Below are 24,448 nucleotides of genomic sequence, written 5' to 3'. Positions count from 1 at the left end.
TCTGCCTTCCCTGCAGTGTGCTCTGTGTGTGTGTGTGTGTGTGTGTGTGTGTGTGTGTATGTTCATGCGTTTGGGTGGGAGACGGGGATATGGAGCAAAAGTTCCACATTTTACGCAAATATTTCAAATGTAACTGTGTAACTTTGAGCCATGAGGAAAGACTGCGATCTGGAGTTGACCTAGGATCCCACACCAAAACCGTGGTCTCAGACAAGTCAACCTCTGAGTCTCTGCTCGCATAAATGGGTACTGTGGGATAGCAGAGGCGGCCCAGACTCCATCCGCCAGAACCAGGCCTTCAGTCCCTCCCGCCGCCTGGACACTGTCTGCTCACGGCCGCGCCTGAGTCCCTCGCCGGGAACGTCCTTGGCAGAAAGGAGCTGTCCCCTGCCAAGGTTAGGCACCTTCCCCAGAGGCAGTCTGCAACCAAAGACTCGCCCATGTGGGGTACAGAGGGACAACCCCCTTCCCTACACTCGAGAAAACTCTGAAGGACCATCTCGGCCTCAGCACCGGGGGTGGCTCGGGTCTTACTGTAGGTATGTCACAGTCACCCTCTTCTCCTGCCCCATCCTTCTTCCCTCACTGCCTTACAGGTGTTGTTCTCTGGGAGTGCTCCCCAGAAAGCCTCCTGGGCACTAATCCCTGCCTCGGAGTCTTCTTCCTAGGGACCGAAGGGAGTAGCCAAGTTGTAGTCGGTTAAATGTGGTAAGGTAAGCACAGGGCTTAGCACAGTGCCTGGCATACAGTGAGGCCTCCGGTCATGACAGCTGTTACCATCTTGCGCGAAGGTCATTGTTGCCCAGTCCTGGCTGGACATCACAATCAGCTGGGAAGCTTGGGAAGAAAAGGTCCAGATGCCTGGGCCACTTCCCCCGAGATTTTGATTCAGTAGAGCTGAAAGCAGGCCCAGATTTCTGTGATTTCAGAAGTCCCACAAGCGTTCTGATGGATGGCCAGGGCTGGGAGGCCCTGACCTGGGCCATCTTTCTCTATCACCTTCGCGTCTGAATTTACAGGCAAGAACCATAGACCCACGTCCAGCAAAGTGGCCAGTCCGAGGACAGACAGGTACTTAGCTGCCCAGATAGGTCTCAACTCCTTAATTCTGACTCACTCGGGGGGGTCATCACCTGGGGGAGGGCAGGGGACTATAGAAGGTCTTTGATTTCAGCTCTCTCCGACAGAACCACAAGGTAACCCCATTTCCTCAGCAGATTCCCCCCCCCCCCAAACTGGCGATACAAAGGCAATATACGATCACGCACCCTGAGCACCCAGCAGACAGAGTCCTCCTTGTGGTGTGGTTATCAAGGAGGCCTTCAGGGAGGAGGTGGGACCTGAACCAGACTTGCATGGATGGTGAGGCTTTGGATCCGGAGCAGTTAGGAAGGATGCCAGCCCCCAGAACTGGCCACCTCATTCTGAGGTCAGCCAGTTTCTAAGGAAACCAGTCCTGATATGTATTCTCATCATCCTTCCAGCAAAACTGAGGGATCTCAGGGGCTCTCAGACTCCTGGACCAGCAGGCAAGGATTGCCCAGTTTTTAGAAAAGCATATTTTGCTCTAAAGATTCAAAATTGGATGAGGGTTTGTTTAAAATCTGACTGATGTGCACTTCAGTAGGCCTGCTTCTCTCTAAAGTGCACAAGTCCCACATGCCACGGAGCCATGCGGTGTGGCTGGGGCAGAGACTTGAATCCGAGCTCACGCTTGTAAGCTGTGTGACCTTGGCCAAGTGACTTAACCTCTCTGAGCCTCAATTCGTTCTGCTTTAAAACGAGGACAACAAAGCTTGCCTTCCTGCCTCTCTCTGGGTTATTAAGAGGATCAAAAGGGACCACGATCGCGAGAACACTTCTGCCCGTGGCAAAACACACTACAGGTATGAGCTGCTACTCTTTTCTGCACCTCTCTTTTTAAATTCGGAATGCAGAAGCCCAGGGAGGCTCCCGCCATTGCCCCGCACCCTACGGTGAGTCATATGGGAGCAGAGGCAAGACCAAAGTCCCCCCAAATCCTGCCCTAATGCTTTTTCCAACAGAGCGCCACAGCCCTTCCCCAAATCTCTCTTCTTTCCCTAATTTCTTAGGCACTGCGGGGAATCGCGCATTCTCACCTTGCCCTAAATTTGTAGTCTTTGATGCCTTGTAATCTTTTGATCCCCTCCACAGCAGCAGGCCTGCCTGCGCCCTTCCTGCCTCTGTACCATCTCGAGGGGCCTTCTGCCTACACTCTGTTCGCTTTGGACATCCTAACTCAGCCTGGGATCAGCCTACCCTTCACCACACGAGACGACGACGACCCCTCATCCGTGGGATCTCCAGCCTCCCACTTATAACAGAGGGAAACGCTGCCTGCCGATTCATTCGTAGAGAGGCACTTAGTTAGGCACTCGGGATACAGAGTCCAAAAGCACTTCATGAAAGAGCTCTGCTCATCACCAGTCAGTACCAGGCAGTGCGATGAGGCCGTGAGGGGACCCAGCCTCTGATGGAGGCTGGGCTGGAGGACTGGACTCCAGGTTCCCGACCTCTGCTTGTTCTTTCACCCCCTACCTCTGCCTCAAATCCACCGAACAGCCCAGAAACCTCCGGCTGCCCTCTGCCAACCTCCAGGTCTCCAGGGCCAAGACCTCGGGGGCCTCCCTGCTTCCCACCCACACCCCCTAATCCTCTCGCCAGCCTCTCTGCCTTCTCCCCCATGGAGTCCCCTCCAAGTCCAACTGCCCTGCTGAGGCCCTCGATTCTAGGAGACGGGTCACGTCCACCACCCCAGGGTGCGACGCGAGCCAAACTAATCAATGGCAGAGCTGTAGATTAAGGGGCCTGGCCCAAGGCCATCCATCACTGTCGTTTACACGGGCCTGTCAGCCTGCAAATGGAAAAGGAGATGATGTGAAACAACCCATCTGCAGGTTTTTAACGCTCTTTACAAATTGCTGTGGTGAATAACTTGTTGCCTGTATTTATCCCTTTTCAAATTGTCTCTTAGCTACAGTCATCCGTCTTCATTCTACACCCTGATGGCGCGTGCACCGCCAGTTGGGCAACCTCATTATTTCCCTGGCCCTGCTGCCTGGAGGAGGAAGGGGAAGAAGGCACGGAGGGGAGAGAGGGAGAAGGGCAGTGGAGGGGGGAGGAGACCACTGGATCTGCCATGGGCAAGCACCTAGCGGCTAGGATCCTTTCCCCCAGGGGCCTCCATTTCTGGGTTCCGGGGGACACGCACCTGTCCCTCTTCCAGGGAGCTTAAGAGCAGGGACCGCCCTCTGCACACCAGGCCCAGCACACCCTCAGGCTACCAGGCCAGTGGTCAGAAGCTACAGTCCAGAGACCGTGGCCACTCGCCATCCCAAACCTCAAGGGCAGTCTATCTGCGAAACAAATATAAAGCTTTATCCCGGAGAGTCGTCTGAATGTGTCTCCCCCTTCGTCCCACACGGCGAGACTTGCCACTTCTGTGTCCTCGTGTGCCGGTTCTCACTGCCCTAAGCCTGGCTGGCGTTCTTTCCTCCTCCGCTCAGGGCCACGGCCTCCTACTGGTTGGACTCCCTTCCAGCCCACCTCTCAGCAGAAAACTGACACTTCCTCTAGGGGCCACGTTATTTCCTAATTCCGCCAATATTGGTCAGTGATCTGTGCGCCCCCAGCATTGGAATCACCTGGCCACCCCGGAACCACTGCATCGGTGGGGCAGAAGCCTGCCTTTTTACACAAATTTCCCAGCTGCTTAGCGCCCGCTGCAAAGGCAGAAGACCAGCCCTAGGATCCACCCAGGATCCACCTGCAGCCCAGAGAAGTACTATAATCTGCCCCAGTCACACAGCGAGTTAGCAGCTGAACGGGAAGGCTCCTCCTGCTAAACTGCAGGGAAATCCTTGTGTGAACAGTAGCTGTTTCTGTGTTGATCTCTCCGACTCAAACATAAGCCCTGGAGGGCAAGGCCAATGTCCTAGGCACCCCTGTGTCCGTCCATCCTCCTCCAGGCTCGGCACAGGGCTCGGTGTGTTTTTGGTGAGCCAGAGAAATGAAGAGGGCACACAGACCAAGCCCCACATTCCGGTCTTGCTCCAGGGAAGGAAACCCATGCAGGCGGCCAAGCGCAGAAAACCCCCTTTCACAGCTCAGAGTTGCGCCCTTCTTGTCAACGTGCTACGGACCAAACCGAAATCCGCCTCGCAGTCAAGTGCTGTGTTTCTGACACTGCATCCGATATTTCCGCTCTGTCTTCCACAGCAGACCTTTAAATATTTGAAAACAGCTGTCAGGACCCACTCAGATGTTCTCTCTTCCAGGTTCCAGGTCCCCAGCTCCCTCAACCACCGCTCACGTGGCGTAGCGGGTAGGCCCTGGGGCATCCCCGCCCCCCTGCTCCAAATGCCATCCCATTTGTCAACGTCCTCGCTCAACTATGGCTCCCAGGATGAAATGCGATGCTCCAGATGTGGTCTGGCCACTGCCAAGCACAGAAGCACACGCCGCGATCTCCCCTCTTCTGGGCTCTGTGCTTCGATTAATATCGTCCAAGATTGCATTAGCTCTCCTGGCAGCTTCCCCCCATCGTTGGCTCACTTTGCACTCTGCCTGCTAATCCATCTAACTCTATTACTGTCTAATCCACAGTTTTCCATCTTGTCCCCGAGGATTACATCAAAGTCTTTACAAAAGGCCTTGCTGGAATCCACATATGCGATGTGCATAGCACACGCCCTATCTACCAGTCTAGAAAACCGATCAGCCTGGAGAAAGGAGGTTGTTTGGGCTGGACTTGTGCTTGGTGAACCCAGGATGATTCCTAGTGATCTCTCCTTTTTTTTTTTTTTTTTTTCCTATAGACTCATGAACCATCCAGTCGATAATTTTTACTCAGTGCCCTCTACGGAGCTTTCTTCACCCAAGGTCCTTGCTCAGTGTCTGGACTGAGCAACTGTGACAGGCTGCCTGATTGATTATGCGTGTTGTGAGGTTTATGGTGGTGAGCAGAGGCTGCCTGGGGAAAAAGCAGAGAGGCAAGCAAGTCTAAATACCACAAACTCAGGAATGCCCATGGAGGTTGTAAATAGCTTGACAGAGGGATTTTTGAGTCTCTGGGTAGGAAAATTTATTAACAATGCTTAATGTATTTCACTCTCCCTGCACAATGTTTGATTCAGAGAAAATATGAAAACATCACTGCCAAACCATTTCCTTTCTCCTATAATTAGGTACTCTGGATTTTTAGTATCATTTTTGTGTGCGTGTGTTTGTTTCTTCTGATTTCCACAGGCTATTTTTAGACCAATCATGACTTACTTTCTGAAAGGCATAAGAGAAAAAGTCGTTTTCCCCAGCCATCATGTGTACCCATCCTCTGGGTGACGCACATTTAAGTAAGTCATAGCTGGGTGAGGGACCACGGGGCCTGAGGGAGCACAGAGGAGGAACCCCCCTGCTGTGGGAGTGGGGAGTGGGGAGGGAGGCACCGCACACAGTCACCTCCAGCTGCTGGCCACCCCGCTGAGTAACCCCCTTCTTCCTCTAGGAGGGAGACAGATGCAGGTTCTCAGAGAGACGTGCTGGTGGCCAGGAGGCACGGCTGGCTCAGGAAAAGGAGAAATGACCACGAGCTGCCACCAGTGGGAGGGGCTGCCCTGCAAAGTAGTGAGCTCCCCATCTCTGGAAGAGTTCACGCTGAGTTGGGGAACAACCTCAGTGTTCGAGGCCCTTTCTGATGCTGACGGTGTGAAATCTGCCGGGGAGGCCGCTGGACGAGTTCCAGCTCCGGAAGGAAGGGAAACGGAGCCGCGATGTCGAGGGATCGTCCAACATCAGGACTTCAGGGAGGGGGACGCAGCAGCAGCCACATCTGCACTTGTCCCCCACACAGAGGCAAGGTGGAGAGTGCCGAGGGCATTCACCTCCTCCGCTCGGCCTTCCTGGAGTGATCCCTCCGGAGACCAAAGTCCTTGAACACTTCCCCCGTCCGCTACCAAGGTAACATCCATACTCTCCCTGCCTGCCTTCCACGGAAAAAGGCTTTGAACGCAATTTACTAGCTGGTCACGGATTCAGTGTCTGCTTCCTTTAAGTACTCACAGCCTTACAGAGACTCTAGTAGGCACCAGTTCCTTCTCTCTGGGAGCTGACAATGTAAGATCAGCCCGCAGAAAGTAATACACACGTACAGAACATATTGCCACATAGCACCACACAAACCCGGAAAGATCCCATGCCTCTGGGTGTGACAGAGAGAGCCCAGGTGTGTGCATGTGCACGCGTGCCCAGCTCTGTATGTGCGTGGGCAAGGGAGGGGAAGGTATCGGATTTACTTTGGGTCATGTCTAAATTACACCTGCCTGCCAAGAGACTTACTTATGTTTTCCCATCCCTACAAATTTAAGAATCACCCCCATGTAGGGCCAGTGTTATAGACAGGGGGCCTAAGAGAGGTTGGGAAACAGCGGTAGAACTTTAGAGTTTTCTTTTTTTTTAATGTTTATTTATGTATTTTTGAGAGTCAGAGAGAGAGAGCAGGGGAAGGACGGAGAGAGAGGGAGACAGAGAATCCCAAGCAGCTCCATACTGCGAGCACAGAGCCTGATGCGGGGCCCCAACTCACTAACTGTGAGACCGTGACCCGAGCCGAAATCAAGAGTCAGGTGCTTCACCGACTAAGCCACCCAGGCGCCCCAGAACTTTACAGTTTTCAAAGCCCTGCCTCATCCATTATTCTCGATTGTCCACTCGCTCACCAAATATTTATTCAGCACCTGCCGTGCTCCAGGCACTGTGCCAGGCATTGAGAGCACAGGGTGACCAAACACAGTGCCCGGACTCATGAAGCTCGAAGCCTAGTGAAGACAGACGTGAGCAAACAGTCAGAGAAGGGGGTATTTACAAGTCCTCTCAGGTAAGGGCAAGGACGGAAAATTATACAGTGCTGTGGTGCGTATAACCAGAGCTGACTTAACTGGAAAGTCAAGGAGGACGGCCCGGAGGAGGGGGGCATTTGGGCTGATGCTGAAGCATTAAGAGACCGGTAACTGGGTGAGGGGTGAGAGGCAGGAGGACAAGCAGGAGCCTGGAGCGTTAAGGGACTCAGAGATGCAAGAAGCCTGTGAAAGGCATGCGTGCTCATCCAGAAAACACAGCATGCCTGCGTACGCGTTCAGGCGCTCCTGGGTGCCTGAGACATGCGGCCCCCCAGGCAGACACAGTCCTGCTCTCCCCAACCTTCAGTCGAGAAAGGGAAGCAGACATCTTTCAACTGCGCAAATCATTACTTCATGACCGTGGGGGGCGTGTGCACCCGTGGAAAGTGTCAGCGGGCAGAACAAGTTTCCTCGTCTATAAAATAGAAACAGAAGCTGCCTGGAACGAACTTAGGAGTCAGAATTAGTCAGCCTCGCTGGCTGGTTGAATGGTGGAGAGCCCGGGGAGGCGGAAGAGAAGTAGGGGTTTCTACCCGGCCCGTTACCTGAGGTCGGTGACATAGGAGCCACAGCCCTTCTAGTGCATGATTTGGGGCGCATTCAGCTTATCCCAGGGCTGGGTTTTCCCTAGGACAGGGTGAGGAGGCTTCAGGAAGGCTTCTAAGAAGGGGTCCTGGGGCGCCTGGGTGGCTCAGTCGGTCGAGCGTCCGACTTCAGCTCAGGTCATCATCTCCCGGTTCGTGGGTTCGAGCCCCGCGTCGGGCTCTGTGCGGACAGCTCGGAGCCTGGAGCCTGCTTCGGATTCTGTCTCCCTCTGTCTCTGCCCCTCCCCCCGCTCGAAAAATAAATAAACATAAACCAGAAAAAGGGGTTCTTAACTGAGCTTATTGCTGAAAGGCAGATAGGATGGGAACATGAGGGAGGCGTACAGTTAGTTGAGGAGAGCTCCGGGGAAGGGCCATGGTCCTGGGCGAAGTCCGGCAGGCAGAAGGCAGCTGGCTTAGGTTACTTGTGTAGCTGGGCTTGGCTGGGGCGCGGTGGGCCACAAGCGAGGTGAGGAGTGGGGTTGGAGAGCCAGGCATGGGGCAGGGAATCTGAAGAGTTTGGACTCCGCCCTGAAGGTCAAGGAGAGTCTTTGATGAGTTTTGAGAAGGAAAATGGCATGGTCAGGCTTGTGCTCTGAAAAAAAAGAAATCCCTTGGCCTGCGGCCCCGCAAGGGAATTGGTAGGAGTGGGCGGGGCAGCTGGGGAGTGGGCTCAAAACCCAGGAGCACTTAGATGCTCAAATAGACAGGAGGCGGGGACTCCCTGGGTGTGGGAACGGGGGTCAGATGGAGGAAGTGAAGGTGGATCCCAAACTGATTTCCTGCTCCGCCACTGGAGGTTGAACTTGAGGGTCTTGTGGACAAGGCGCTTCAAGAAGGCCAGGGGTGGCTGGAGAGACGAATGCGGAGTTCAGGGGCATGGCAAGGATGAAGCGACAGGCTGGAGGTGCGTCCAGTTTTCAGGGTGAAGATAGACTGAGGTCACACCCCTCCCTCGGAAACAGCCTGCCTCCCCCTCCCTCCTCTGGGCTCACAAGTGGCCTAGCCACTTGTCCTGTGACTTACGGCAAATCCCAAATCTTCCCTCCCCTGCGCGACCTCCAGGCCATCCAGGCCATCCAGGTCAGCCGGCGGGCCCTGTCTCCACGCCAGGCAGGCCCGGGTGCCCTCTCCTCTCCACCTGCTCGGAGCCCCTTGGCTGTCTCTCCAGAAGCAGCCTGCTTCCTTCCCGCTCCTGCCCGCTCCCCGTTTCCCACAGCATGTTGCCCGCCCCGCAGTGACCAGACCCCGTTTCTACAGAGAAGCAAACCCTCCAGTGCCTCTTCTTCCCCACCAGGATCGAATCCCCACCCCTCGCCTGGCTTGCAAAGCTCTGTGTGAGCACCCCTGCTCAGCACACCTCCCTGCCACCCCCTTGCCCTGCTCCACTCTGGCCTTCTCTCTGCTTCTCTGACGGCCTCCCCAGCTCCCCACTCCGAGCCTTGGAACTTGCCGGTCTCTGGTCTCAGAACCTCCTGCGCCCTGACGGCCCCAGGTTTCACCCTTCTCGCCCTGTGGCTCTCCATGGGAGTGTCACTCGGTGGAGAGGCCTCCCCGAGCACCCTCGACAGCAGCCACTCGGCAGCCTATCGCGCTGCCGCATTTTAATGTTGTTGGCTATCCGTGTTTTTCGCGCACATCAGTTTGCTCCTTGCACGCCTCCCACACTCCTCCCACGCACCCGCGCACTAGACGTAAGCTCCGTGAGAGCCGGGGTCTGCTCACCCTTACAGCCGGGCCCCAGAAGAGGACGTGCCCATCGTCGGTGACCCTCGGTTGTCTGCCAAATGAATAAATAAATGAGTAAATTGGTATAAAACGATGTCTGATGCTTGGAGCGCACAAGGGATAAACAGTACAGTCAAGAAGAGAGAGTCCAGCCACAGAAGGAAGAAGAGAATCAAAAGACACGTTTATTCAACAAGAGGTTTTAAGTGGAGGGACGGGCCACCACGTCCCATGCTTCCAGAGAGACCTCATGAGGGCCCCAGGGCACCCACTGCCCTTAACCGGAGAGGGTTACAAGGACCTGGGGAGAGCAGCACTGGCAGGCGGCTCTTGGGGGCTGCTGTGGCTGGCTGGGAGGAAGGCATGCGTGGGGGCATGTCGGGGGGGGTGGGGGCAGGCGGGTGAGGGTGTCCAGGCACGGGAGGATTTTCTCTTGAAGCCTGCCTGACTCCTGGACCTAGCAGAGACAACAGAGGAAAAAGGGGTGCCCGAGATTACACAGTAAGGAAGTGGGGCACTGGAATCCCCAGAGATCTGCAGAAATCTGCAGGTGCCCCAGGAAGTCATCATTTGTCACTCATTCGAACTGATATGTGCTCCTGACGCACTTAGAGGTAACGGCAAGGGCTGCACAGGGGAGGAGCTGAGAGCTAAGGCCAGGGCACGGCCTGGCCTCTCCTCTAGCTCCCGCCCCAAATGCACACTCCATCCCCACATAGCAAAGCCAGAGGCCAGCAGCTAATTGGGCATCCTCCCCAAAAGGTGACTGAGGGATCGGTCAGCAGTTGCTACTTGAACATACCCTTTTGAGGCCTCACCCGAGACCCAAGCAGCTGATCAGTGTATGTGGCCATGGGCTTCTACTGCCTACAGGGTGTACTTGTCAGCTCCAGACGGTTCTCTGTAGCCCGGGGCGCTTGGGTGGCTCAGTCAGTTAAGCTCTGTGTAGCCCACGCATTTCCAGTAGCACCCAGTTTAGGCTGATGCCCCAGGATCGGTAACACGAGGGTGGGGGTGGCCGCTAGAATTTAACTTCTCTGTTCCATCCAGATCCACCCTGGGTGTCGATAAACCTAGGGCCCCTCCAATCGGCTGGTTCTCGGAGAACGTGTGGTCGCGATGAATGAGTGATACTCCCCGGGGCTGCCCGGAGCAACCTGGCCATTTGAGTTAGGATATGGAAATGGGCAGAAAATGGAGCTGAGGGCATGCACTGAAGAAAGACTGTCTAATCAAAAGACCGTAAGACATCTTGTAGGAACGACAAACGCCCTCTGAGAAAGGAGCCGTGTGGTGAGCACAAAGGGAAAAGGAAGGAAGCGGCTGGTCTGTTCCAGGGAGAACTTGCAGTCCAGGGGAACGGCAGACACACCCAGGAAACCCGAAACATCCACAGCCCCGGGGTCGGAGGGCTGAGGGAGGTGGGGTGGAAGGGGCAGGGGAGCCCCGGAGCCAAGTGTAGCTAACCTCAAACAATTGCAGCAAAAGACATCCATTTTTAGCAGTTTGGAGGAAATTGGGGATTAGGAATTGGCCCAGAGGCAGCGGAGGCTTATCCAGGTTGGGGACAGGAAAGGATATGTAGGATCCAAAAAAAAAAAAAAAAAAAGAAAGAAAATCACAAAGAGTGGCTGCTGGCGGTCAGGAGCAAACCTATCCTGCTGAGGGCGGTTTGCCTCCAGAATCTTCTCCCAAGGAAGATTCTGTGGTCCCATCGTTTTGTTCATTTAAAACCAGATGGGCCAGAGCCCAGAGCACGAACCGTAGGGAGCGGCCCCAGGGAGAGACATGTGTTTAAGTGCGTCTGGGGCAGACCCCGACGGGATGTATAATGAACTCTGCAGGTCTGTGATTTCCTGGCATCATCAGCCCTCTTGAGGGGTCTCCTCCAGAGGCCTGATGAGGAGCTGCCCAACTCCAACCCCATGTCTCCAGCCCCGCGGCCTATTTTCATGAATTGCAGCCTTTGCCCTAGGGAGATGGGGGGCCAAGGAGAAAGAACAAGTTTCCAGAGTGCCCCAGCCAGGGTACTCAGAAACACTCAGCTCCCCATTCGAAATGTGTCAGGGGCAGAGCACTGGAATATTGATGTTTCCTTTTATCCTGTCTCACTCCTGCTCCACAAGGCTCCCAGGCTTCCAGGAAGTAAGATTTAGAGGCTGGAGGCCAGGGCCCCCATGCCAGGAAGGCCAACGCCACTGCTTATAAGAGCTTATAAGAGCCCAGTGAGAGATGCTGAGTGTTCCCCTCATCAGAGTAAAAAGGAGTCTGATTGGGAATAATACCTCCTCTCTCTCCGACTCAGGGAGGCCAGACCAGCTAATGGAGGGGAGAGCCGCCCAGCAAGGAGCCGGAGGAATCCAAAAGGTGCTCTGACTCCCTTTCTGCCGGGTTGGGGAAGGGGCCTGGGCCTCTCCCCTACTCCTGCCTCAGCGTCTCCTCCCCCCAAACCTCCTTTGCCAGCCTGAGCTCAGAAGCCATTTCCCCATACTGACCATGGCCAGGGTCCTGGGTTACATCCCACAGTCCACATGCCCCCAGGATAGGCCCAGGGAGAGAACTGGGAGTCAGAACACTGTTGTCTGCTTCCCTAAGACTGGGTGCAGACCCTCACATCACTCTCTGGAAAAAAAAACCAACCAAACACACAAAACCCCTGAAAAGTCTGCCAGATCTGGCAAATAGAAACACAAAAAACCCAGTGGGATTTGAATTTCAGATAAAGGATGAATAATGGTTGAGTATAAGTCTGTCCCACACATTGCTGGGATAGACTTACATTAAGCAATTATTTATTGCTTATCTTCAATTCCCATTTAACCAGGCATCCTACGTTTTGTCTGGCAGCCCTGTCCCTGGACCTTCTATGAGGGGTAGGCATCCTGAAAAGGATGCTAATCTAGGGGGAAATTAGTCCCCAGCAGCCAGGACCCGGCCTGCTGTTTCTAACGTGCCCACGGGGCTCTGGAAGGTCTGTTTAGGGGTCTCTGTTCTTCCAGGAAAGCCTGGGCCATGGCTTTGACTCCCACACACCCTACACGAGGCATCAGCATGGCGGCTCCCTCTCCAGAACTCCCTCCCCCCTGCTCTCCCAGCCAGGCTCACTAGCAGGACTGGCCCCTGAAGGTTTGAGGCCTCAGCCATCTTCCCACCCCACCCCTACCCTACCGTTCTGAGAATCAACTTCCTGGTAAGCCCTCCTCTAACCTCTTTAACGACAGTCCATTTGCTCTCAGCCTCGGTCCAGATGCTTTCAGTGAAAGAGAACTTCCTGTCCTGTGGTTTTGATTCTGATCTAGAACATTTCCCTTCAAACCAGGAGCAAGGAGAAGACTGAATACCTGCCTTTCTCTTTGTCTCATTCACAGGCCGCCCCCCCCCCCCCCAAATCGCTATCTATACCCCCGGGGCGTGGAAAGGAAGCCTTAGCTCCACTCTGCCTGCTGCCTTTTGTTCCTATTCGGGCTAATTGAGGCTGGCACCTGAGCAGCAGCCACTAATGGGTTTCCTCCACACAAGCTCCCAGCTGGCAGATGGGTACACGATTGCCTCCTTCCCCGACCATTAAGCGGAGCAGCCAACACCACGCACCGGCTCCCGGCTGAGCAGCCCTGCATATGGACTGGCAGAGGGGGTGTGGAGGCTGCGAGGTGCCCGGCCCCAGCCCTGCTCAGAAAGCAAAGGCACCCGGGAGCCCCCTCAGGGTGCTGGGGGCTGTGGCCGGCTGAGACGCTGGGGCCAAAGTCTCCAGGAGGACAAGCAGTCAGGCTGCTCGGCCAGAGGCTCAGACCTAGGCTCTCTCTGCACCTGTGCGCCTTTCTGGCAAAGGGCCTTCAAGCAGGCCCCTGGGTCTTTGGGAGACATCCCGTTTCTCCAGGCTGTGGCCAGGAGGCGGAGACAACTGACTAAGGCAGCTGGCCCCAGGGGAGTGGTGGAGCCCTCACATGGGGTGAAGAAGCCAGGGACACCCGCTTCCTGGAACACGGCCCTCCTTTTGCAACCCACTAACTCCTACCAAACCCCCACCCCCGGAGTTTCACTTTTAACTCCGGGCAGTTACACCTCCTCCAGGCAGCCCTCTCTGATGTCCCAAACTAGGTCAGATCTCTCAACACACATTCCCTGAGCACCCCGACTTTCTCTTGCATATCTCTTCCCAAAACTGTGATTACGGCAGTAAAGTGTGGTGTTTATAACAACAACTCAATGGGCAAAACCAAGTAACTTTGTTACTCCTCCCCAGTCGCTTCTTGATCCACGTTCTCCATTCTTGTTGGTAGTTGGAGGGCTGGGGGGTGGGGGGTGAGACGGAGGGGCAGTAGAAGAGATCAATATACCAGGAAGTAGTAACTACTTTTAACACTAAACACTGTCTCTTTTAAGGGGCGCCTGGGTGGCTCAGTCGGTTGAGCGCCCGACTTCGGCTCAGGTCATGACATCGCAGTTCACAAATTCAAGCTCCGAGCCAGGCTCTGTGCTGACAGCTCAGAGCCTGGAGCCTGCCTTGGATTCTGTGTCTCCCCCTCTCTCTGCCCCTCCCCCGCGTGCGCTCTGTCTCTCTCAAAAATAAACATCCAAAATTAAAAATTAAATAAAATTAAAAATGTTTACATCAGTAAACATTAAACAGATAATAAAAAAATAAAGTCTTTAAAACTTTCTCTTTTAAATAGTCCATCAAGAATCAAAGCCCCTGGGGGCGCCTGGGTGGCGCAGTCGGTTAAGCGTCCGACTTCAGCCAGGTCACGATCTCGCGGTCCGTGAGTTCCAGCCCCGCGTCGGGCTCTGGGCTGGATCTCGCGGTCCGTGAGTTCCAGCCCCGCGTCGGGCTCTGGGCTGATGGCTCGGAACCTGGAGCCTGCTTCCGATTCTGTGTCTCCCTCTCTCTCTGCCCCTCCCCCGTTCATGCTCTGTCTCTCTCTGTCCCAAAAATAAATAAAAAACGTTGAAAAAAAAAATTAAAAAAAAAAAAAAGAATCAAAGCCCCTGTTAGAACCATTTCTTTTGCTTCAAAGAGCCTCCACGTTCCATCCTCCTTCCTTAGATGCCTTTGGGGGAGGGGCTCCTGGTACACACCTGCTGTCCTCTGGGTCATTGCCAGCCTTGTGAGATAACCTCCAGGCCACCTGTCCTTGGTTTCAACCAAGTGTCCCCTGGCCCTACCTGACCTTTCCTGACATCCCAGCTGCACTCCCAGCTGCCATGACCTCCAGGCATGTGGCCACCTCATCCCGACCTCAGACCTTCTACCATCAATCCTTTCTGCACTTCTGCAACGCCCTGCTTTGAGACCCTCTACCGGATGCAAGGCGCCCAACCGGGAGCACTGACTCAGACCCACCCCGGACACCTCCCTGGACGGAAGCTGCAGCCAGACTCTGGAAGGCTGGTCCTCTCCTCGGGCTGCACTTGGAAAGCAGGGCATGAACCCTGGTATTTTCAGGCTCCCCACACTTTCTCAGGAACATCTCTCCATCACCCATCCTGCTCTGGATTTGACCCCAGGGAGAGCGACGTGGAGAATGGGGGATGTTCACGGCTCCCTGCACCCCTCCTACAGAGCCCAGAGAGCCTTCCTTGTCTCCCTCCTATGGGGCAGGGAGGTCCCTCTTGTATGTCTCCCCACCGCACCCCTTGCTAAACTCTGTGCACATGCAGACCTCCAAGCTTTGTTCTTAAAATGTAAAGAGTTGCTTCGTAAATGGAGAAGAGCATTTTATCTCTACAGACGAGGCGGCCAAGACCACGGTTTACTAAGGTCTTTAAAAAAGCCATGCGATGACCTCTTTGCTCCAAGTCATTCCTTTCCTTCTGCATTTTCCTGAGTATAAAAGAAAGGTGAGGGGCGACAGGTCTCCAAGCCAGATTTTTAAAAATAATCTTGGAATCAACCACACTGTACAGGTGAACCCCATCGCTGGTGTGCATCTCCATGGAGAAGTGGTGAATCTCTGCGGCCCGCGACATCCCAGGGTCCCGGGCAGCCAACGGTTCTATGACCCAGCAGGGGAACGAGGTCAATGTACAAATAACTGCAGCCTAAGGCAGGACCCAGAGAGTGCCACAAGAAAGGTACGAAGCCCATTGGAAGGTCAACCAAGAAAGAAGACTCATCAATTAGCCTGCTAGTTCTCAACATAATTTTTAACCCGTGACCCCGACAATGCGTTCTCTTGCTACCTACCGTATAATTCCACCAGTTAAGAACAGTTTTTCAACTTCACTCTCGGCCGTTTTACAGAAACACTAGGCCCGCTCGTGGGTTATGAGTTTTCAAACCACACGTTCTCCCTGGCCACTTCCCACTCCTACTTCGTGTAGATTCTGATGAAGCCTTACCAGGAATGGGTCCAATGGTTTGTTAAAGTCAGGGAAGGCTCTATGGGTGGCCCGGAAGCAGGGCTTGAAAAATGAGTGACACACCAACAGATCAAAGTGAGAGGGGGTGTTGTAAGCGAAGAGGACATCTAAAAGCACGCGTGCAGATAAGGAGAGGTGTGGGCACGCTCAGAGAATGGCGAGGGGCTGAGTCTGGCTAGCAGTGGGGGACACAGAGGGAAGCAGTGGAAGGTGAGTCTGGGTTGCCAAGCTGGGGAACCTGTACTTGCAGCCGAAAGCTGCTCTTAGGGCTCATCAGGAGAGGATGTGTTTCCCTTGCTGAGTAGGAAGGACCTGATCATCCAGGAGGTGGAGTCTCTATTCTTTTCATGAGTTGGAAGAACAGAAGGGATCAAATTCAGTTGTTACATTGGTTAGTATACTTTCAACTCTATGTAACAGACAATCCAGCTCAAAGTCACTTAACCAATAAGGAGCTACGGGCTTGGGTAATTGGAGTGTCCAGAGGAAATGTTGACTCCAGGACGAGTTTGATCCAGAGGTTTGTGATGGCCCATGGGATTTCCATCTCTTTGGGATTGCTTCCACTCTGCCCTCCTAATACAGCAGCTTCATTCCCAGACTGAATCCCTTCATGGTGGTGAAATGGTTGCCAACAGTTCTGGGGTGCCATGCTTCCTTTTTCATAAACCAGGAGGAGATAAAAGGCTTTCCCTACCCTACTTTTTAAGGAAACTTCCAACTTTCTCTCTGATTGGACCCACTTCAATGACAAGATAGCCCTTGAGCCAATCACCAAGGCCAGGAGAATGCTATGCATTGATGGGCATGGTCCTGGGTGGCATGCCTGTTCCTCAGCCAATCCTGGGGTGGGAGTGGGGGCAGGAAGACTGTGGCTAGCTTAAGCCAGTTGGTCCCTACCAACTCAGGAGATCCGTCCTACCCGAGTGACAGGCTCTACACAGTGAGAGAGGGGTGACCGGATGCAGGAGGAGCAGACAGCACTGTCCAACACATGCCCATTTTGCTTTTTCATGAAAGGTTGCCTGAGAGCCAGAAGAGATTAGAACTGGAAACTCCGCAGTAATTTGAGTCATCCGTGGACTTAACTCACCCAGTCCCCAAGGTCACACAAAATTGCAAGCTGGTCATAATACCTTTTTTCATCTTTCCTCTGCCTTCCTTTCTCCCTCTTTCCCTGCTGTGTTTCCTTATCCCCTTCCTTGTCTAATTTCCTTCCACTTTTCCGTTCTTGCCCATCTATCTGTATCCACAGGGGATCCTCTGTCTGTATCCTCAGTCCTGCCTCTCCCCCCCTCCTGGCCCTTCCTCTACCTCGAGCTCATTCCTCTCTCCCTGCCCACATCTCCAGCTACCCTCTCCTGATGCCTCTGAGTTCAATTTCAGCTCGTCCAAATTGCTTTATTGGTTTCGCAGCAAAACAAGGCTAGCTAGAGCCATTACGGGCGCATGGACGGTGTGCATTAGACTCAAAAAATATTTAAGGAAAATGCTCTGGCAAATGGAATCAATAGGCTCCAAATCACACATTCACCGGGAAGAGGGAGAAGTCTGCCTCAGAGCTTCGGTGTTTTTGGAAACTACTCACCGATTCAGGAGGGAGAGGCTGAGGCTGGTTCACTGCCCCACCCGCAGCACACAAGGACTAGAGCAAGCAGTGCACATCACAGACCCCAGCACCCCTCTCCTGCGGCCTCACTAACGCTGACCGCACCTCCCCACAACCCTCCAGGCCCCCCACTTCTCGGCTGTGCCGTGGAGATACCAGGGGCATCCACACCTGCCCCCAGTACAACTCTCACCGGGCCCGATTAACAAAGGGAACGATAACGGGAGGGGAGGAAAGAGGATTGGGGGAACAGAGGCATTTGCATGGAGGTATTTTTAGACTCAAAGATTAAATCTTCAATAATCATAATTTTTTCTTGAAAGAAAATGAGAATTTAGTGCGTGGTGCTTGTGCCCTCCCTCCTCTGTCCCTGCAGCGGAGGGGGAAGAAGGCGAGAGGGAGGGAAATACAGCAGAGAGAGGAGAGAAAAACAGACGGGAATTAGCCCCATGAGGCTGGAGTCAGGCTCCAAGCGGTGCTCTGGTGGATTCGAGGAAGGGGGAGCCCAGGCAGAGGTCACCCTGGGAATTTCGAGCTGTTTCCAGAGCACTGGGTCGCTCCAGAGACTGATATGAGAGAGGAGAGAACAGACTGTAGGAATCCCTTCCTCCGGTAACACTTAAATCACCATGTCATTCTATCCATGAGCCTTTGCTCCTGCCCAGTGCCTTCTGGGTTAAGAAGCGGCTTGTACTGGGGTGCCTGGGTGGCTCGGTCCGTTAAGTGTCCGACTTCGGCTCAGGTCATGATCTCGCGGTCCATGGGTTTGAGCCCCCCTCATCGGGGTCTGTGCTGACATCTTAGAGCCAGGAGCCTGCTTTGGATTCTGTGTCTCCCTCTCTCTCTCTCTGCCCCTTCCCTACTCACACTCTGTCTGTCTGTCTCTCTCTTAAATAAACATTTTTAAAAATTATGGGGCGCCTGGGTGGCGCAGTCGTTAAGCGTCCGACTTCAGCCAGGTCACGATCTCGCGGTCCGTGAGTTCGAGCCCCGCGTCAGGCTCTGGGCTGATGGCTCGGAGCCTGGAGCCTGTTTCCGATTCTGTGTCTCCCTCTCTCTCTGCCCCTCCCCCGTTCATGCTCTGTCTCTCTCTGTCCCAAAAATTAAAAAAAAAAAAAAATGTTGAAAAAAAAAAATTTTTTTTAAAATTAAAAAAAAGAAGCAGCTAGTACTGACCTCCAAGACCCCTCCCATGACCCTGATTCCACCCCAAGCAGACAAGCTCCCTGCCCGCCAATAATGCCGTGAGAAAGAGAGAGAGAGAGAGAGAGAGAGAGAGAGAGAGAGGGCTGCCCCCCATACACATACAGTGCACCCTGCACAGCCTGGAGGTTGCTGGGGGGTGAGTCAGGACCAGCACCAGACCAAGGTCCAGACGCTTGGGATAGAGTCCCTGCCCTGCCACTCTCTGTGTGAATTTGGACAAATCCCTTCCCCAAGGTAGACCCCAGTTTCCCCACATTACGATGAAGGAATGGATAGACCAAAGGATTTCAGACTTGAATCCACGAATCCCCTGAAGTTGCACAGGGAATGTTGTCTGTGTGTGCACTTTTCTGGGACTGGGCTTTGTCATGTTCGCAAAGTGACCTGTGACCCCAAAAGAGTTGAGAGCCATAGAGGGAGCCAGTGTTCAAGTCTGCATGTGGCTTAAGTGCTCTCAGCCTTCCCAAACCTCCAGGCGGGAGAGCTGTTCAAATAGTCCTGCCTTGCCCCCCGAAAGGGTTACTGTGGCTTGCCCCCGCTCGTGCTCACTGCCACCAGTACGTCTGAGGGGTGGCTTCAGGGCCTCCTTCCTCCATGGGTCACACCAGCACGCAAACCCATTTCTTCCTTTCAGTAGAGTTTACACAGGCCCCTTAGATTACAACAAATTTTACCGACAAAGGAGAATAAATACACTGCAAATAACATTAAGTTGGTCGGGTTCTCAAAAAGCCTACAAATTTCACTCACAGTATCAAAGAATTTATTTGGGGCCCAAATTATCTCTTCCTGAAATAACTTCTGTCTTCACAGATGGTCCAAAAACTTCCTAGGCACTAGTTTGGATTATTTCCCATAGCACTGCCTCTCTTCCCAAAATCAGCCTTTGATCCCCATCATCTTAGACCTCCAGGAGCCATCTTTCTTCCAGCACCCAGACGCTAATTGCCTTAAACATCTTGCTTCATCCAAGCATGAACATCACTCTTTTTTTTAATACGAAATTTATTGTCAAATTGGTCTCCATACAACACCCAAGTGCTCATCCCAACAGGTCGAACATCACTCTTAAAGCTAAGACTTTCCCATTTTCTGACCACATGCCAAATTATAGTGACTCAGGCTGAGTAGTCAATAAATCAGGGTTGAATTAATGAATAAGTCAATTTTTTAAAAATGGATGAATGAAGAAGTTCATGAAGGAAACAAACGAAAACTTTACTTTCCCCAAGTCCCACTAGGAAGAACTCCCACGGGTGGGAGGTGGGGGAGGTCCTTGGGCCCCATTCCCATCTAGGCTCAGGGATTTGCCATGTATTGGTTCCCGACCCCTCTGAGCGAGTGAGTGACTGAGCCCTCCTGTGTCTGGTACAAACCAGCTGTCTCTGGAGGCTTCTTGAATCTACAGGCTGATGTCTCTCCTCGGTGATGGATAATCCAAACATTTCTTCTGTGTTCCCTCTCTCCTCTTCCCCATGTCCTTCTGAGACACCAAGAGCTTGTCACGTTGTGCCCCTGTTCTTTTGTTGTCCTTTCTGTACCTCCATCTTTCTGCCCCTCCGTGCTATATTCTAAACCATTTCCTCTGACTTAAATTCCAATTGATTCATTCTCTTCTTAGCTATATCTAATCTGTCATTAAACCCATCCATCAGGTTCTTAATTTCAGATGTTGAATTTGTCATTCTAGAATTCCTTTTTCAAAAATGTATGCTTTATGGTTTCCAATTCTCTGCTGAAGTATTCGAGCTGGATTTTTATTTCTTTGAACACTGTAAGTACAACTGTTTTATAGTCTGTGACAATACTTCCAACATCTGGAGTCCGTGTGACTCTGTGTTGCCTCTGTTTCTCCTGGTTCTTGCTCATGGTGTCTTATTCCCCTGTGTGTTGGTCATCTTTGAATGTCTGTTGGACATTCATTTTGCCCCAGCTACCATGTCTCCAAACTTCTCACAGAAACTTGAGAGTGAAGGATGAGAATTCAAGAGATTGCTGTTGCCAGCATGGTGTCAGCTCACGTTATTATCCAAAGTCCGGTGAGAAAACTCCTCCAACAGAGCGGAAATTGGGACTCATTCCTGTCAACGTCTGCTCCATTCCTGGGATGTGCTGACGTGTGCTGGGGCGAGGGGGAAGGGAGAAGGTGTAAGGAAGAAGACTCCTCGGAGAGACTTCTATCCCACCACATGGAAAACTCACCAACCACGAGCCTGCCCGGAGCAAGGCAGGGGTGTGATCAGACTTCCGCCACCTGACAGAGCTCCATTCTATCTTTAAATGCATGTTGTCTGTTTATTGACTTATTTTAAGATACTGCTCAGAACAAGTTTGAACCAACTTTTAAGAGTCAAGAGGTTTTAGCTCCTCTTGAAGGATCGGAGGTTCTGACGACACTGAGCCCTGATGCCAGGAGGTAAGAGCCAGCTGGAGCTGAGGAGCTCCCGAAAAGCAAGATCTTCCCCTTAGGGGCTACAGTTGACATTTGCACTTACTCTAGCCATGTGCCGCTTCGCGTGATCACCGCCTGGCCCTTAGGAATTTAATTTTTCAGTCCTTGACCTAGAGAAAAGGTGGTGTGCAATTCTGATCCCCGGAGTTTCCAAGGCTAGGAGAACTAGAGAACACAGGGGCAGCAGAGCGAGAGATCTGTGAGGCAAGGTGACCTCTAGAGTCCCTGCTAACGCCTGGAGAATGGCCACAGCTCTGCCTGGCCCCCTGCCCCGATTCTGGCCAGGCCCCCTGCCCAGGCCAGGTGGCTATCTCCCACTCAGCTCTGCCATTGCCTGCCACACCAACCTTGGGCAACTCATTTGACACCTTGGAAGCCTCCAATTCCTCCTCTGCCAAAATAGAGATATGAGTAGTTCCTGACTTGATAGGATTGTGAAATTGAATGAGGCCATGCATGAAAAGGGCAGATCATAACATCCTGTGGATAACAAATGTTTGCAGATATCAGGGCTGTCTGCTTACCCTGTCTGCCCCGCCCACCCTTATGCTCCCTGTGGACACTTAGGACCAGGACACCCCACGAGTCAGGCTTGCCCTCATCCTCTCTGATGTAGGGATGATGGAACCGAGGCCCAGAGAAGTGAGGTTGCTCTCGATGCTGGAGTGTGAGCATCTATCCTTGGTCCAGTGACACAAATCTGGCTGAAAGCAGGGACTGGTCGTACCAGGAGTAAGGGTGAGAGAGAAGGCTTTCCAAGTGCAGCGGGCTCTAAGCAGGATGTGGAACACAGTATCGGTGGGATAGTGGAATAGTGGAACACCCAGTGCTCGTCCCAACAGGTCGAACATCACTCTTAGAGCTAAGACTTTCCCATTTTCTGACCAAATGCCAATTATAGTGACTCAGGCTGAGTAGTCAATAAGTCAGGGTTGAATTAATGAATAAGTCAATTTTTAAAAAAATGAATGAATGAAGAAGTTCATGAAGGAAACAAACGAAAACTTTACCTTCCCCAAGTCCCACTAGGAAGAACTCCCGCCGGTGGGGGAATAGTGGAATAGTGGAACACAGATCGGCAGAAAGAGAGGTTTTCTTATATATGACTCCCCACATGCCCACGCTTTGAAACAGCAACACTGAAAGTATCTGTGCTTTCTTTGAGCCCCAAACAATAGTCCCAACCGGATCCTACCCAGCTCTCCTATCCAAGAGACTCAAAAGCAAGTGCCTAGGCTCCCTTCCTACCTTCCCAACTGGGATTGGAAAAGGACACATACGTTCATGCACCCACACGCCCGCACACACACACACACACACACACACACACACACAGGTGTTCGTCTTCTCCTTTGTGGGCCCTGGCATCACCAGCTCGTTTTCCTGTGGAAAATCCCCACACAGATACACAACCAGACATCCCTTATCAGAATGGCGTTTCCTCTAAGGCAGTCATCAAAGCAGTCTGACTTACCAAGGAAATTAAGAAGGCTCCAGCAGGAATTGCCACGGAGAACCAAACTCCTCAAACTCAGGCGCTTTGCTGTGTTTTTTTTCTAATGAGTTTTAAGCTGGGCCCCATCCCCTTGGGACATTTAGCAAATATCAGGCTTCCTGAAGTTCCTTCTCTCCGACTTCCTGCTGCCTACTGGCTCCTCAGCTGGGCTTTCAGGACCAAAAGGTGCCAGCCAGCGCCCCTCCCACCCCAGAGAGCTCTCTGCTTCTTCCAGAGTTTTCCTTAGGCTCGTGTCTCCTCACTGTGCATCTCTCTCTCTCTCTCTCTCTCTCCACCAACCTCTCTCTCTGTTATTGCCACTCACCGGGTTCAATCTCTGCCTTCTTTTGCAATATGGCTGCCCTACTCATCACTCCCCTGGAACCATTCTGGCCAAAGCTACAGTCAGCTCTCTGTCCTCACTTTACTTGATCTTTCAGTAGCCTTTGGCCCAAAGGCCACCTTCCTTCTTGAAACATTCTCTTCCCTCAAAATGCTGGACCAACAGGAGGTTCCGAGGCTAAGAGTAAAGTTTCACTCCACCCTCACACACACACACACACACACACACACACACGCTGGGTGTTATTCTTATTTTTAAAATCTTTTCTAATCCAATGGCCAAAACAACTTTATTGTTTACACTTCCATGTCTTTTCTAGTGGAAGATTCTGTAGGGCCTCGTAGTCCATAGTAAGGAGTTCGGGTTTTATCCTAAACCCCAACAGAGGAGTCATATCATCCGATTTTCATTTCAAGAAGTTTGGCTTGCTGGTGTGAGGATGCCGGGCTGGAGGCAGACAAGAACGGAGGCAGGGAGACCACAGCGAGGCTACTGCAGCCGTCCTAGCAGGGCATATACCTGGGCTGGGGCAGCGGTGCGGGGGTTGGGAAACAGACCGACTCTGCATTTGCCGGTGGCTCAAGATGCTAGAATGAGGGGAAGGAGGAATCCCAAATGATTCTTGAGTTTGGGGCCTGATTAACTGGAAAGATGATAGTTATATAGTGCCGACTGTGTGACAGGCACTGTTCTCAAGGTTAGACATATTTTCAGTCATTCAGTCTCCTCAGCTCTGTCAAGTAGGTCCTGGGATAATCCCCATTTACAGCTGAGGGCACAGAACCAAGCAGCAAAGAGCTAGAGTCAGGATTCCAACCCGGAGTCCACACTCCTGGCAGACAGGCTCACAGCTTCTGTTGAGGAAGGTGGAGCGGGTTAGGGAGGCAGAGAAGACTGGGGTAGAGGGGAGGGGGACGGGAGGGGAGCCGGGGGTGGGGGAGAAGGGAGCATCTCAGGATGGGACGCGGCTTCAGCTCCCAGAGGACCTGACCCCGGGAAGGTTGTGCATTATGGCTGGACGAGTGAGACCTTTAGGAAATCCGCAAGGAGGTGGATGACGGAAGAGTTGAGCAGGCTTTAGGAGGGCACCTTCAGAGACGGGGGGGCCCCAGGTGACGAGGGGGCGGTGGTTGAACGCCACACAGGTCACTTGGGTTTGCACTCACCCTTCGCTGAAGGCGCCGCTTAGCTCTGCCCCAACCCACACCCCTGCCTTTCACATTCGCACACCTGCCCTGTGCCTCTTTGAAAGACTTACTTTTCATTTCCAAATATTGTTTGTGCGTTTTAAACCGTACAAGTATATGCTTATTATAAGACATTACACTGAAAGGTAGAAAAAAATTAAACTCACTCATAGGTCACCCAGGGAGTCGTCTGTAGAGGTTGGACGCTTATTTTAGAAGGAAAGAAAGATAAATGCCAGTTTGTTTAAAAACCGGCACCTTAACATACATTGTTTTGTATCCTGATTTTTTTTTTACACATTAAATATTCTTCTCAAACAGTGATTTTCATAGCTGCGTGGCTGCCCTTGTGTGGATGTACCACCACTTAACCTCTCGTGGGGGGCATTTATGCTTTTTCCAGTGTTTTGTCTTTGTAACTAAAATCATAATGAACTTATTTGTATGTAAATCTCTGTGCGCATCTGATTATTTCCTTGGGATGAATTCCCATGGGGCACTGCTGGTCCACAGCATTTAAACTTTGTGAGGTCTGATACCCACCCCCCTGCCAAGGCGCTCGGAATAGCA

The 24,448-nt window shown here is 52.7% G+C and overlaps 2 long non-coding RNA genes across 2 annotated transcripts; one reads left to right on the top strand and one right to left on the bottom strand.

The window, feature by feature from the left end:
* Positions 1–826: 826 nt before the first annotated feature.
* Positions 827–3,097, top strand: LOC131488487 (uncharacterized). Its single transcript, XR_009250230.1, has 3 exons — positions 827–1,071; positions 1,786–1,886; positions 2,176–3,097. It is a non-coding gene; the product is annotated as an uncharacterized LOC131488487 (long non-coding RNA).
* A 4,684-nt stretch (positions 3,098–7,781) lies between these two features.
* LOC131486934 (uncharacterized) lies at positions 7,782–23,468 on the bottom strand. The gene is made up of 3 exons (XR_009249525.1): positions 22,328–23,468; positions 9,224–9,278; positions 7,782–8,029 (listed from the first exon to the last, which is right to left on the bottom strand). It is a non-coding gene; the product is annotated as an uncharacterized LOC131486934 (long non-coding RNA).
* Between the last annotated feature and the right edge of the window lie 980 nt (positions 23,469–24,448).

This window comes from Neofelis nebulosa, chromosome 10 (genome assembly GCF_028018385.1).
Source record: "Neofelis nebulosa isolate mNeoNeb1 chromosome 10, mNeoNeb1.pri, whole genome shotgun sequence".
Classification (NCBI taxonomy): Eukaryota; Metazoa; Chordata; class Mammalia; order Carnivora; family Felidae; genus Neofelis; species Neofelis nebulosa.
Note: the sequence above shows the minus strand (reverse complement) of the source record. Positions and strands in the feature narration are given on the sequence as shown.